Source organism: Hippoglossus stenolepis, chromosome 4, assembly GCF_022539355.2.
Source record: "Hippoglossus stenolepis isolate QCI-W04-F060 chromosome 4, HSTE1.2, whole genome shotgun sequence".
NCBI lineage: Eukaryota > Metazoa > Chordata > Actinopteri > Pleuronectiformes > Pleuronectidae > Hippoglossus > Hippoglossus stenolepis.
This window is the reverse complement of record NC_061486.1, coordinates 14,777,251-14,789,735: the sequence shown is the minus strand read 5'-3', so window position 1 is coordinate 14,789,735 and position 12,485 is coordinate 14,777,251.

Genomic DNA, 12,485 nt, shown 5'->3' with positions numbered 1-12,485 from the left:
ACACAAACTTGTACTTTTATTACCGTTACTATACCTTCATTCGGAGGAACGTGCATTGGACCACGTTTTCTTTCCTTCTCAAGACAAGGCAGATGGGGGCCTACACTGAGCCTTGGTTTGCTTCAGATTTACTGCAGTTAATTGTGGCCAAGTGCTTGTTGTGGAAACTATTGTATCTCTCTGAGTCAGTCTAGACCTGCTACATAGGTCAGTCTAGACCTGGTCCACAGGTCAGTCTAGACCTGCTCCATAAGTCAGTCTAGACCTGCTCCATAAGTCAGTCTAGACCTGCTCCATAAGTCAGTCTAGACCTGCTCCATAAGTCAGTCTAGACCTGCTCCATAAGTCAGTCTAGACCTGCTCCATAAGTCAGTCTAGACCTGCTCCATAAGTCAGTCTAGACCTGCTCCATAAGTCAGTCTAGACCTGCTCCATAAGTCAGTCTAGACCTGCTCCATAAGTCAGTCTAGACCTGCTCCATAAGTGCCATGAGATAACTTCTGTTTGGATTCGGCACCATATAAATAAAACTGACTTGTCTTGGACGGTAAGTTCAGAATGCTCTTAACTACTTGACCTTTTAAAGTGACTGTTGTAGCTTGAAGCTTATGTCTGTCGATGGTAAAAGGAAAGAATGAAAGTAATGTAGTTATACTGCGAGCAGCATATTTAGTAAAGACAATTTTCTTTCTGCTACATTTTTGTTGAGATGATACGTAAAAAAGATCCAGTGAAGGACAGAAGAAGTGTGCTCAGGTTAAATATTATATGAATATATAAATACGAATTGAATGGCACTCAGTCGAGTACATACCTCTGTCAAGGCCCAACGATTGTACCCTTGATTACCTGTGTATGATATTTTCTATTTATTTTTCTATTTTCATTTATATATTTTATTATTCTTATATTTTATGTTATGCACTTCGGTCAGCTGTGTTGACCAGGTGTATTTTTTAAAACATGCTATAAAGAAAAAGTGACTTGACTGCATCTAGTTGTTACAGTGAATAGTCTAAAAAGAAAAAAGGGAGTGATCTGATAACCTTAATGATTTTGTTTTCTAAAAGATAATTAAAGAAAGTGAAAAAGAAATTCCAAAATATTCCCCTTGATCCACATCTCCACCCAAATCTCTCCACCTAGTGTGTTGAAAATCGATTTTCGTTTTTTTGTGTAACTCTGCTGACAAATAACCCAACCAACAAACAAACCTACAAACAGACATATAGGTGAAAACATAACCTCCTTGGTGAAGGTAATCACTAATAAATTACACTTTTAAGTGAAGAATGGTTGCTTCAGTGACAATATTGATATGATGACGTTTAATGAGTATAATACCATGTTCACCATCTTTGGCTTTTTTATTGGACAAATATACATTTTGACCAGTTGTATTGTTGTATGACACATTTGAAACCAATCAGTTATTGTTTTAAACTGTAAGTGTGACTGGCACACCGCTAGCATGGCTAAAAAACAAAAGTATACAGTCAACCTACATTACGTAGTTTGTTAATCAGTGTTATTCTGGGACTGTCCATATGTTGACATTAGTTATATATATAGCATTTAAAACATCATCATCTTTTCTTTCCTAATTGAAGTGAAGCTCTCTGTTCACACTCTACTGGATGACTCAAGCCACTCGTACATCCTGTGTTGTTTGAGGGGTTTTGATTTGATGCGTTCACAGCTCATCATGACTGTGAATGATAAACAGCTGCCTCACACAAGGTTAGTTGTTTTGACTTGTGTCAGCGCCACAGTTTGGTTCTCAGACATGACACTTTGAGACAGATGTCACGGGGTGAGCTGTGATTAATGCACATGACAGCGACAGCTTCATTAATCAAGAGAACACCTCCCACTGAGTGTCATGTGAAATTACTATTACCAACCCCCGGTCTTTTTCAGGGCTGAACACACTGTCAAAAGAATGGCAACGACTCGATGTGAGGCACTAACATTTGTTTCACGAGACAGGGAAGTGCGGCGAGTTTCCATGAAAGAACCTGTGGTGGCCTTCATTTGTCATAGAAACTCAAAAGGCGTTTAGTTTGTCCAGTCCGGGCTACTGTAAAAAAAACATGGTGGCCTCCGTAGTGAGGACCCACTCCCAATGTAAATAGAAAGTATTTAAATATAAAGGGTCCATTCTAGGGTAAAGAAAACAACAATTCATACAATTTAGATGAAACACACAAGTGAAAACATCACTAGAATTATTTTATATTCAATTTCTGCCAATAGATCCCTTTCACCTAAATCTTACACACTGGACCTTTAAAGTCAACTGTCTTTTTAATAAAATGAGACATGAAAATATTCAATGGCTACAGGACACAAATTATTTGCCTGATTCAATTAAATTGGATGAGAAGTATCGGTTAAATACAGATATGATGCCTTATCTTGTCCCTCTGTACTCCATGTGAAATTTGTGATTTACTAGAGAATTTCTATTCATTCAGAATTGGTTAATGAATTCGTTTTTTCCTGTGCCCTGCTGCGGTCTCCATGCAATAAGACATTCAATATGTATTCATCTTAGCTGGATCATTATTTGGCACAATCTCTTTTCTCTTATCAAAAATATATCATTATGACTTCCTGACCCTTTCAATATGTCATTATAATCTTTTTTGGATTTTTTATTATAATTTTTTCTCCTCTAGCACCCATATTATGGTTGATGAGTCCACATGCATCTGCTCTCTGATATTTCCTGTGTTATTGAACAAGGATGAAACAGTGTCTTTACAAAGCATCTCGTAACTTGTCGTGCCCCACATCCTTCTGGGAATCTTGATACATGTGCTGGCTCTGATGATTTACTTGATTTCTGGTCCAACAAAAGGAAAAATGAGAGCAGAGGGAAAAATATAGATAAGAAAAGAAGAATGTTTAATAATATACATATTCGAACACACATAATTAAGAAAAACAGCATATAACTGGCGTTTAACGTGGGTGATGAAATGTTTTCTTTAGCCGCGAAGTTAAAATGCAAAGTAAATAAAAACACAGCAGATGCAGGGGTTTGGTAATCTCGCACTTTTTTTCAAAAGAAGCAATTTCGTTCCGTGGACATTTATAATTGAAGCTCCTCATATATTATCAACAACCTGAATCACATAAACCTCAAACTATCTCAAAACAGATTCTACAGGACAGATGGAAACCTTGTTTTTCTTTTCTTAGCAATTCAGTCCCATTGACTGTATCTTCCATCAAAACCTTCTTCAGCATGCGTAGCCATGCCCATGAAAAACTGCAACCAACAGTGAGAGACGTCCGCAACATCCCCTGGAGTTAAACCAGAGAACGCTCTTTAACACCATGGCAGAGTGAGAATGAGTCTGACCTCGGCTGTCAGTGGAGACGGAGACGCCCATCATTCAAATGAGACAGGCGATTAGGGGGGAAGGACAAATCACGACAGCTGAAGAGAAACAGAAAGAAAAAGAAGAGAGGTAAGGGAAGAGACGGACCCGGGCTGCAGTTATGTGGGAGAAGAGAAAAATGATGGAACACAGCAGCAGTTGGGGAAAGGTTTCGACACTGAAGGGTAAATAAACCCTTGCGCAGTTAAACGACTGGGCTACTTGGAGGATATAAACAGGAAATGCAATTGATAAAAAAGAAGGAGGATTTCCCTCAGAACAAGAACAATAAACAGAAAAGTCCGGGAGGAGTGAGGCAGAGAGAAGAAAAATGCTTAAAAGTCACGGAGAGAAGGTAATGAAAGACTAAAAACTTTCAAAATGAGAACGGATTTAGTGACACTGAATGATACAAGGAGAGGCAGCCGGCTTTCATCAGGCTACTGATGAGTGGAAGCGGAGAAATATAATAGCATCATTCCATGGAAATTGAAAAAGGTCCTGGAAATGTTCTTTGAAATCACATTTACGCTCAGTGTGTGGTTTATCACGGGGCACGGGGATCATTTTTAGCTGTGGAGAAGCAAAAAATAAACACAACCTTGTAGGGAAGCAGACTTCAACTTTTCTTTCGCAACAGTTCCTCCCTCATTCACTCTGAATGATAAACACTCACAACTTAAATGTTGAGAAAACTACTGTATTGCTGTAGTGTGATGCTTGGGGGAGTAAACAGTACTTCTGCAGCAGTACGGGACAATTAGGTCAAGGTGGATGTGCAGATATATTTACAGTTAAGTTACTTTGAGTTTATGTTTTTGAAAGATACAGTTTAAAATGGCAGAGCCCGGACTTTTTCTGAATGGTGCTGAATTTACAGCTGACTAATAGAAAATATGTATATAAGTGCTACATGTGAGGAAATAACACTCAATTCGTCCTTTTTCTTAAGATTCACATTTTTGTGTGTATGCCATGATGTGCTGATTCGAACAAATGACAGCTCCCACCTTCAAATTCGAAGGTGGACCGACACAACCATGGTGTGGGCCCACCTTCTTTAAGCAGTGTGTACACGACGAGACACGTGATGCATTGTTACCTCCTGCTAGTTCAATCAATCAATAAATAAATCAAATTCTATTTGTATAGCCCGTATTCACCCATCACAATTTGTCTCATAGATCAACAAGGTGCGACATCCTCTGTCCTTGGAATCGATTCAGTTTGATCACCAATTCCAATTAATGTCAGGGACCAAAGTGTTCCCTGCAAACAATATGATAAAAAACATTTTTGGTAGAGCATGTAGGAGGCAGGATATGCCGTATAAATTCTGCTGTGCAAGCAAATTTGTTTACGGCAAATTAACATTGGTGTTGGCCCTCATCATTATCTCATTGTGTTTCCAAGTTGACATCTTCGTCTGAATCTTCTACGTGTATTGCATCTCTTTTTTCATCAGGAACTATTTGCATTCTTTCAGTTTCGCATCCGTTGCATTTTTAGAAACCAAATTAACTCGCCCAATTGCTTGCGGGCATTTAAGTTCTGCAAATTGTCTGCAGCAACTGACTCTGACATTTGTGTTCTCGAATTCAGCTCCTCAGGAAAATATCAGGAAAATGGCACCTCACAGTATTTATGATGGAACATATGTTAAGTGAGATGTGACTGTTAGTGTGTTCGAACTCTTAGTGGACCTGCAGTGTGCTACAGCCCTGTAACACTTACTCTACATATATATTTCCCTGTGTGGAGACGCTGTGGGTGCAATGCACTGCAGGACAGACATGGGAGGACATGGGCCAGACCAGATGACGTCAGCTGATGTGACTCCGTTGTGATTATGCGACGCCGCCACGCTGGAGTCTTGCAGTCTGCTGTGCTAATTACTGAGTAAATCAAAGTTCATCACATGTGAACTGTGTGCTAATGTGCAGTACAGAACATTCCCTGGTTTTTAATTCACCACGCAGGGATTTTAAGCAGAAGCGAGCCAAGCAAAACAAAAAGGTGATTCTGTGATGTGAATCTGGAAAAGGAGTCGTGCGTTCTATCATACATCTTAAATTGCTTTTTGCTTTACGTAATTTCTATTGGTGGAAATTAGTTTTTCTCCCTACGCCGGAGGGAAGTCGACTTTCTCTGCTCCTCTCTGCATCTCCGGCATAATGAGAATAGATGACGGTGTGTGTCGCTGAGGGGCACGCAGGGATAAATAAACTGATAAAAGGGAAGAAGTGACCTTGTCTATTGTCCCTGAATGACGAGTGAAGGTGAGGGAGGCACTAATCGTCATGTGCAGGATGAAGAGGTGAACACGGTGATGGAGTGGAAGCGTGCTGGAGGTTTAAAGTCAGCTTTGCACCCCAACAACCAATCATCAGTTTGGTAGAGAGAATTATCTGAGCATGTTCTCTGCTTATTTCAGCCAGTAACAGCAGCAACGTACCTTATCATTTGGGTAGCAGTGCTGAAGGGGTTTCAGATTCTAGATTAAATCTGGAGTAAATTTACTGCAGTGTTCCATTGGTTCATATTCCGTGATAAACACTGCAGCCTCTCGTGTCTGCTCACTGAGTGTAAGGTTTAAGCTTTGATAAATCCATGCATGATCGATAGACAGATTGTAGTTAGACGCTGTCCCATTTTAAATGTTAATGCCCAGCGTTTTAGATATAGTAGGAACAAGGGTTATTCTAACTTCCTCATTTTATACTCCAATGGTGCTACTCCCTGTAAGTGATAGTGGGCTGTGTAGAGCACTTGTACCAACCCAATGATGCAGCATGCACAAAGAATGGTTATCTTTTATTCTCGCACCGGAGTGAATTGTATGAAATAGGGAAGGCATTCAGTCTGATTTTACTCCTGTGATGTTCTGCCCTCATGAAGTCTCCGTTTCAGTGCATTTTTTCCCTTGTACTTCAACATTGCTGATTTTGCAGTGCAGTCACATTAGCCGTGTGATCTGATTACAGCATCTAACCTCAGTACTTTTTAAGAACAACACACAAAATTAAACTAAATATTAACAGGAAATATTTGGAATGCTAATATTTGATTCAATGGTGACCTATAACTCTGATCCATCCATTTTCTATTCAGCTTTTTTCTGGCTCTGTCGAGGATGTGGAGCCTCTCCCAGTTTGTGTTTTGTAAAGTTGTCTGTCTATCACCAGATTATCTCTCATACAAACGAGTCTAGTCGCACAACTCATTTTGTTGTGCACATTTTCTATTATTGTAAAATAAAACTGCAATGAAAGAGCAGAAATGTTGTTAAAAAAACTTGAAACATGGCAAACAATGTTTTATATGTAGCAGAGGTGGAAAAGTTTTGGAAGAAGAAAGAAAGTGACAAAGAGCAAAGAAAACAGACTTAGTGAGGAGACGTGAAGCACGTAATTTAAACATCTACTGTTGCTTTTGCTCCATGAGAGAATGGAAAGAGCATCAAATGAACACACTATATATGTGTGGACCAATAAAGAAACTTTAACCTCTAGTATAAATCATGAAACAAACATAAATGTCATATTTCAATCACTTTGGCCAACAGAGTTTCAACTCTCATCAAAATGGACTCTTCTTCTTCTGCACTGGTTTATTGACACAAGTCTCAACAGTTGTTTATCTCATTGAGCCGACATCCTAATATTTGCACATTACCAGGGGTTGCAAATGTGCTTAAATTTGCATTGTCTTTCGCTGATTTTCTGTAAATCAGGTTAAAAGTTAAACAGATTTATCATGCTGAATGTTAGAGCAAAGGCCAGTTCAAATCTTTTTAGTAAGGGCTTATCAACTGTGTCTGGGAGAAAAAGATGACACTTAAAGAACAATTTAAAGTCTGAAATACAAACCAAAAGTGTTTGCTGTAGCTATAGCGCTGAATAATTTTGCTGCTGGAGTACTATTGCTTCCCTGAGATGTTGTTTGAAGCTGTAGCGAAGCTGTTTTTGCTGCCGCGGTTCTAACCTCTTTCCGCATTTACGATGCAAAGAGCCGCACGCTTGACTCGACGCTGACTCCCCTCGCTTCAAAGCAGCGCTTTCCTTTTTCAAGTGCCGAGTGAGGGAGAGCATCTTTAAATCTAACAAAAGGAGATAAAAATGCAACCATAGCATCTTCTAAATCAAACACATGCTCGCTTCTTCCATCAAAAAAGTGGAGACTTTCATTCAACTCGCCGGGGAATTGAGTTGAAGAGTTAAAGAGTTGTTTATAACCAGGTCTCAGCGCTGTTTTGTGTTTACGTCTCTACAGGGATTCACTTATTAGCAGCTCTAATTCAAGGTAAACTCGGTTGATTACAGTGTCACCCTCTAATGTGTCTTGCTCGTTTGTTCACTGCAAGAACGAATCTACTTAAATCAGAGCAGCCATGCAGTGCTCAAAACCCCTTAAAGATGTTTTTCATTTGATCCTCTCAATAAATAATGTGATATATGGATTTCAAAAAACAAACAAACGTGCACTCCTCTTCATCACTCCATCCTCTCCTCTCCTCTCGGTGCATTGCTTTTGCCAAGCGCCTTAGCGTTGAGCTGCTCTCTTTTCAATACCGTTGATTAAAAATGTCTGATGCATCAACACGACTAAGCTGATTACAGATTTAGTTTCCCTGAGCAAAGGTTCCCAAAGAGTGCTGGCGAAAAGTGGTAAAAAAGGGAGGAATAATAGAACACATGGAGTCATAGCAACTGAATTGTGTGTGAGTGTCTGAGGGAGCATGCTCTCTGTGTATCTGTGCGAGCTGATTTGAGTGTGACTGAATATGAAGTGTGTAATTTTAAGAAGCAAACCTCTCAGGAAGGAGGAGGTGAAAAGACGTGTGTGTGTGTGTGTGTGGGTGGGTGTGTATACCCATTTTTTTTACCTCTTGAGGACCTTTTCCAGTATGAAAAATGACCTTGTCAGGACCAGTAGACCTCATGGGGACAATATACTGGTCCTAAAACATCATTTCTGAAGTCCTGGTTAAAGCAACTAGGTAGTTTTTTATACTGTAAAATAACAGCTTCAAAATCATTTTGAAGGTTCACAAACCTGAAACTGCACTTTGCAACTCCTGTGTAGTGTGCTGGAACTTTGAGACCTGCTTCACGGCATACGTCGCACACAAACAACCGGAGCCGGAGCTAACAGCTAGCTATAAGAAACAACCAGCTCGCCATTCGCAGTGTGGACACCATGACAGAGCCACTGAAGAAACCAAAGAGGGCCTTGTTGGTGGTAAGAAACCGAACAAGAGTGAATATCGGAGCATTTTTCACTCGTTGGCGAGAGCTAAGAGAGGCCATAGAAAGCAGGACAGATGCCGACCTTGGTGTTGTCAGCGTTGTTACTATTGAAGAAGTAAGTCATAACCTTTGCTTGCTTTGTCCTGTGCTGTTGTGTTTGCTTGGCGTTGGACTGTGGAGGTGAAGCCAGGTAAACCCATTTCGAGGTTTAACTGGCAAGTTAGCCAAAACAATACGGTGTCAGTTCTTCGGCTGTTGTGGTTTGGTTTCTTCTCCTTCAGCTTGTCAACATATGCACATACGTACAGCTGTGTGGAAGGGCGAGGCTAAGACCACAACTCTGATTTACGACAGTGAGTTACACATCCCGTCTGTAGGGGGAGCATGAGAAGAGTCAAGAGCAAATATGGCCTTTTGTAGGCCTTTTGAGGGTAAGATGGTTATTTTGCTGAGGTTAAGGTTAGGCATGAATTGGCCATGGTTAAGTTCAGGGATACAGTTTTGGAGAGGCTGTACATTGAATAAAAAGCCGTGCTGTGTCCTAACAAGGATAGATGTGCAAAGCCCTTTTCTGAGATGTAGAAACTATACGACTCTCTGTTATGCGGCTTTCTCACTAACTCCCTGGTGCACCTGGGTCACCTGGCTTGAAACATCCTTTATCCAAAGCTCTATCAGTAGGTCACTTAGTAACCCAACAGTCTAAAATCATCCGGATTGTAGAATTGCATCTTTCCTAGTTTTGTACCAACCATCTTCTGGGACACCTGATAAAAGACTGTCATACTTTGTTCACAGACTATCACACACCTCTGGCCCTCTGGCTAAAGAGGCTGGTAACAGTAAGAATCAGTAAGCTCTGCCCTGAAGCTGTGTGCACCCTGGTGCCCACTCCAAACTGAGGAGAACAGATGTTGCCGATAGAAAATGGTTTGGGAAATAATCAGACCTATTTTACCACACGAGCTTTGACTCCAAAAAAAGAAAACAAAAAAGCTGTGCCTTTTAACTGGTGGTGCAGATAAATGTCAGATTATTTTAGAGGTCATAATTTATTGTGATTGGTGTAATAAAGATTAAGGTTCAAACTTTCCCCCAAAAACATCTCAGCTGTTGTCCCTTCTCTGCCCTGAGCATGAGACACGTTGATAGGCTTTGTTTTCTACAACGGACTTGGTACTGCAAATGACCCGTAGCAAGAAGAAAGAAATTACGTTCACGCCGTTGTTATAATAAACCGCTGAATGCCGTCGACGTCAGCCTCCTAGTCATTTTGGTACCTTGAGGCGATGCATTGGCATGACATCACAGATCCCGTCACTCCTACCCGTCTATGCTGCATTGTTTTCCTCTCCGTGATCGCAAACGCTGGAAAGAATTCAATATTCCGCCTAAAGCAGGGAGGAAGATTATCAAACCCTAGAAAATAATGATTTGTGTAAAGCTGAAATGTTTTTTTATCATGCAGAACACATTCACAAGTCGTAGCTTGATTGCCTCAGACTTTCTAAGATGTGTTTGAGTGGGGAGTGGATATGGGCTACACCAGCTGTGACGTAAAGGTTTTTAGTCTGTGAGGACAACTTGCACAGTGTGTGCAGAGTAGCCTACATCAACAAAAAAGTCTAGATCATTTGTTATTTATAGAAACTAATAAAACTAAGGGTTATAAAAAAACAAACACTGTCCCAGCATAATAATGCCCTGTCAACAGAATTTAGAAAATGAATGGACAGAGGGAAATGGATGAGGATAAAGGTGAATATGTATTTGAGAAGGATTTGGCTGTAGAGTGTGAACTTGTGTGAGGATGAAAGTAGAGTTTTGTGGTTTGTAAATTGGGAGTAAAGAAGCAGGGACGCAATATCTTAAAAATGTTGTAAAACCGGAATCTTACATTTGCCCAATAAACATAAAGTTGCACAAAAAAATTTCCAAACGAAAAGATTCTCAAGTTGTTGGTATAAAATATTGTTCTTGAAACTGTTGTATACATGCCAGTAATAGCTGTGGAGTCGTGTTTCATTAGATGAGTCTGTTACACAAGATACGAGTCACTGCCTGGTATTTATTTGAAAAGGGTAATGGTTATCAATTACTTATGGTATTATTCAAAAGTTAATACAACAGAAGTGGTGGGATGTACATCACTTCCTGTCCAGATCTTGGTGAATCATTCAAAGAGGTACAGTCAGTAGTACGCACGAGCTTATCCAACAATCAGTCAGGATGCAGCTACAACACACATGCAACTAAATGTGTTTCATACAGTTTGATAGTAAATTAAATAAAACAAATGTGCAATAAAATATCATATTTAATATTTAATATGTCATGGAAGTCAGACTCCTATTCTGCAACCAATTCAATAATATTGTGATGAATCAGCTCACACTAAATAATGGTGGTGATTATAAAAATATCAGGATTTCTTTTTAATGCTGCCCATTTATTGTATATCAAATTTTATATATTCTCCAAGGAAGTAGTTCATCGTCTTAAAATAGTGACTGACTCTGCGTCCACAGTGCACAGGGGTTGTGTGCTCTCACAATCATCTAAGAATATTACCTTTTAAATCTGTGTTACTGTTTGAAACACTTAGATATCTGTTAACAACTCAGAAGGGTGGGTTGAGGCACATAAATAAACGTTTGTGGGTGAGACTTGGAATAGCTGTGTGGGTCAGAAGATCCGCAGCGGAATGATGTGCGAGTGATGTCACTCTGCGTGGATGTGTTGTGTTGTGAGCGCGCCGACACAGGGGTTAATGATTAAAATACATACACGCAGTGTTTTAAAACAAACAGCACTTACAGCTGTAACAACAAGTGTTTAATGTGTTTCCGTGTGAGATTGAACCAGCCACTGTGTGTTTATGTGCATAAATGGTTCACAGTGGACTGCTGATCAACAGTTTCCAGGAAAAAGATGGTTTCAAAACATTTTATCTACAGAGGATTTACTTCACTCTAGTTTTAACATTTAAAAAATAAAAACAATGAAAAAACTACAGAACTATACTTGGTTTAAAACAATGCTTTCCATTTGTCACCTATGTAACTGTGCATTCCCCTTACCTAAGATTTGCATTTGATATTGACGAATAAACGTTCTTATTGGTCTCGTCTGAAGAAATGAAGCAAACAGTCAAGAAACTGATGACCTTTGTGTTCGTTCACTGTCGAGTTTTTCTGAAATAAAGAATAAAAACGGTATATAGTCCTGTAGTAACCCAAACGCTGTGGGAATAAAGTGATGCTCTGGTGTGACCCTTCTGGTGAAGGGCAACAACATCAAACCTTAACCTAAATCAGCACTCACACCAGCAGTATGATTGAAAAGTTTTGGAGCAATAAATCTATATATATATATATATATTTAAAGGATATATCTAGTGTCAAGTATCGCTAATTTTTGTAAGGATTCATCAAGACATTTTCATGCAACCACTTTCTGGTGTGATTTCCATACAAAGACATGCAACTTTGCTTGGCTCGCATAAGCTCATGAAGAATTTCCTCCAAGTTTGGCCGTTGTTAAGCATTGAATATTATCCCTAAACTTTAAACCAGTGGCAACCATCGCCAAATGTCATGTCATAGAGCTCTGATGTGAACTAACTTAGATAAGTTATTTCAATGTTTAGTGGAGAGTTTCTAACACAGCTGGAGGACAAAGGCAAAACCCATTCTGATAATACAATGGGAATCAAACAGAGTGTGATGGACATGCAGGAGTAACTTTGACAGAAAATATACAATAAGAGTGTGTGTGTGTGTGTGTGTGTGTATGCGTGTGTGTGTGTGTGTGTGTGTGCAATGCATGATTGGAGGGAGCAGACAGG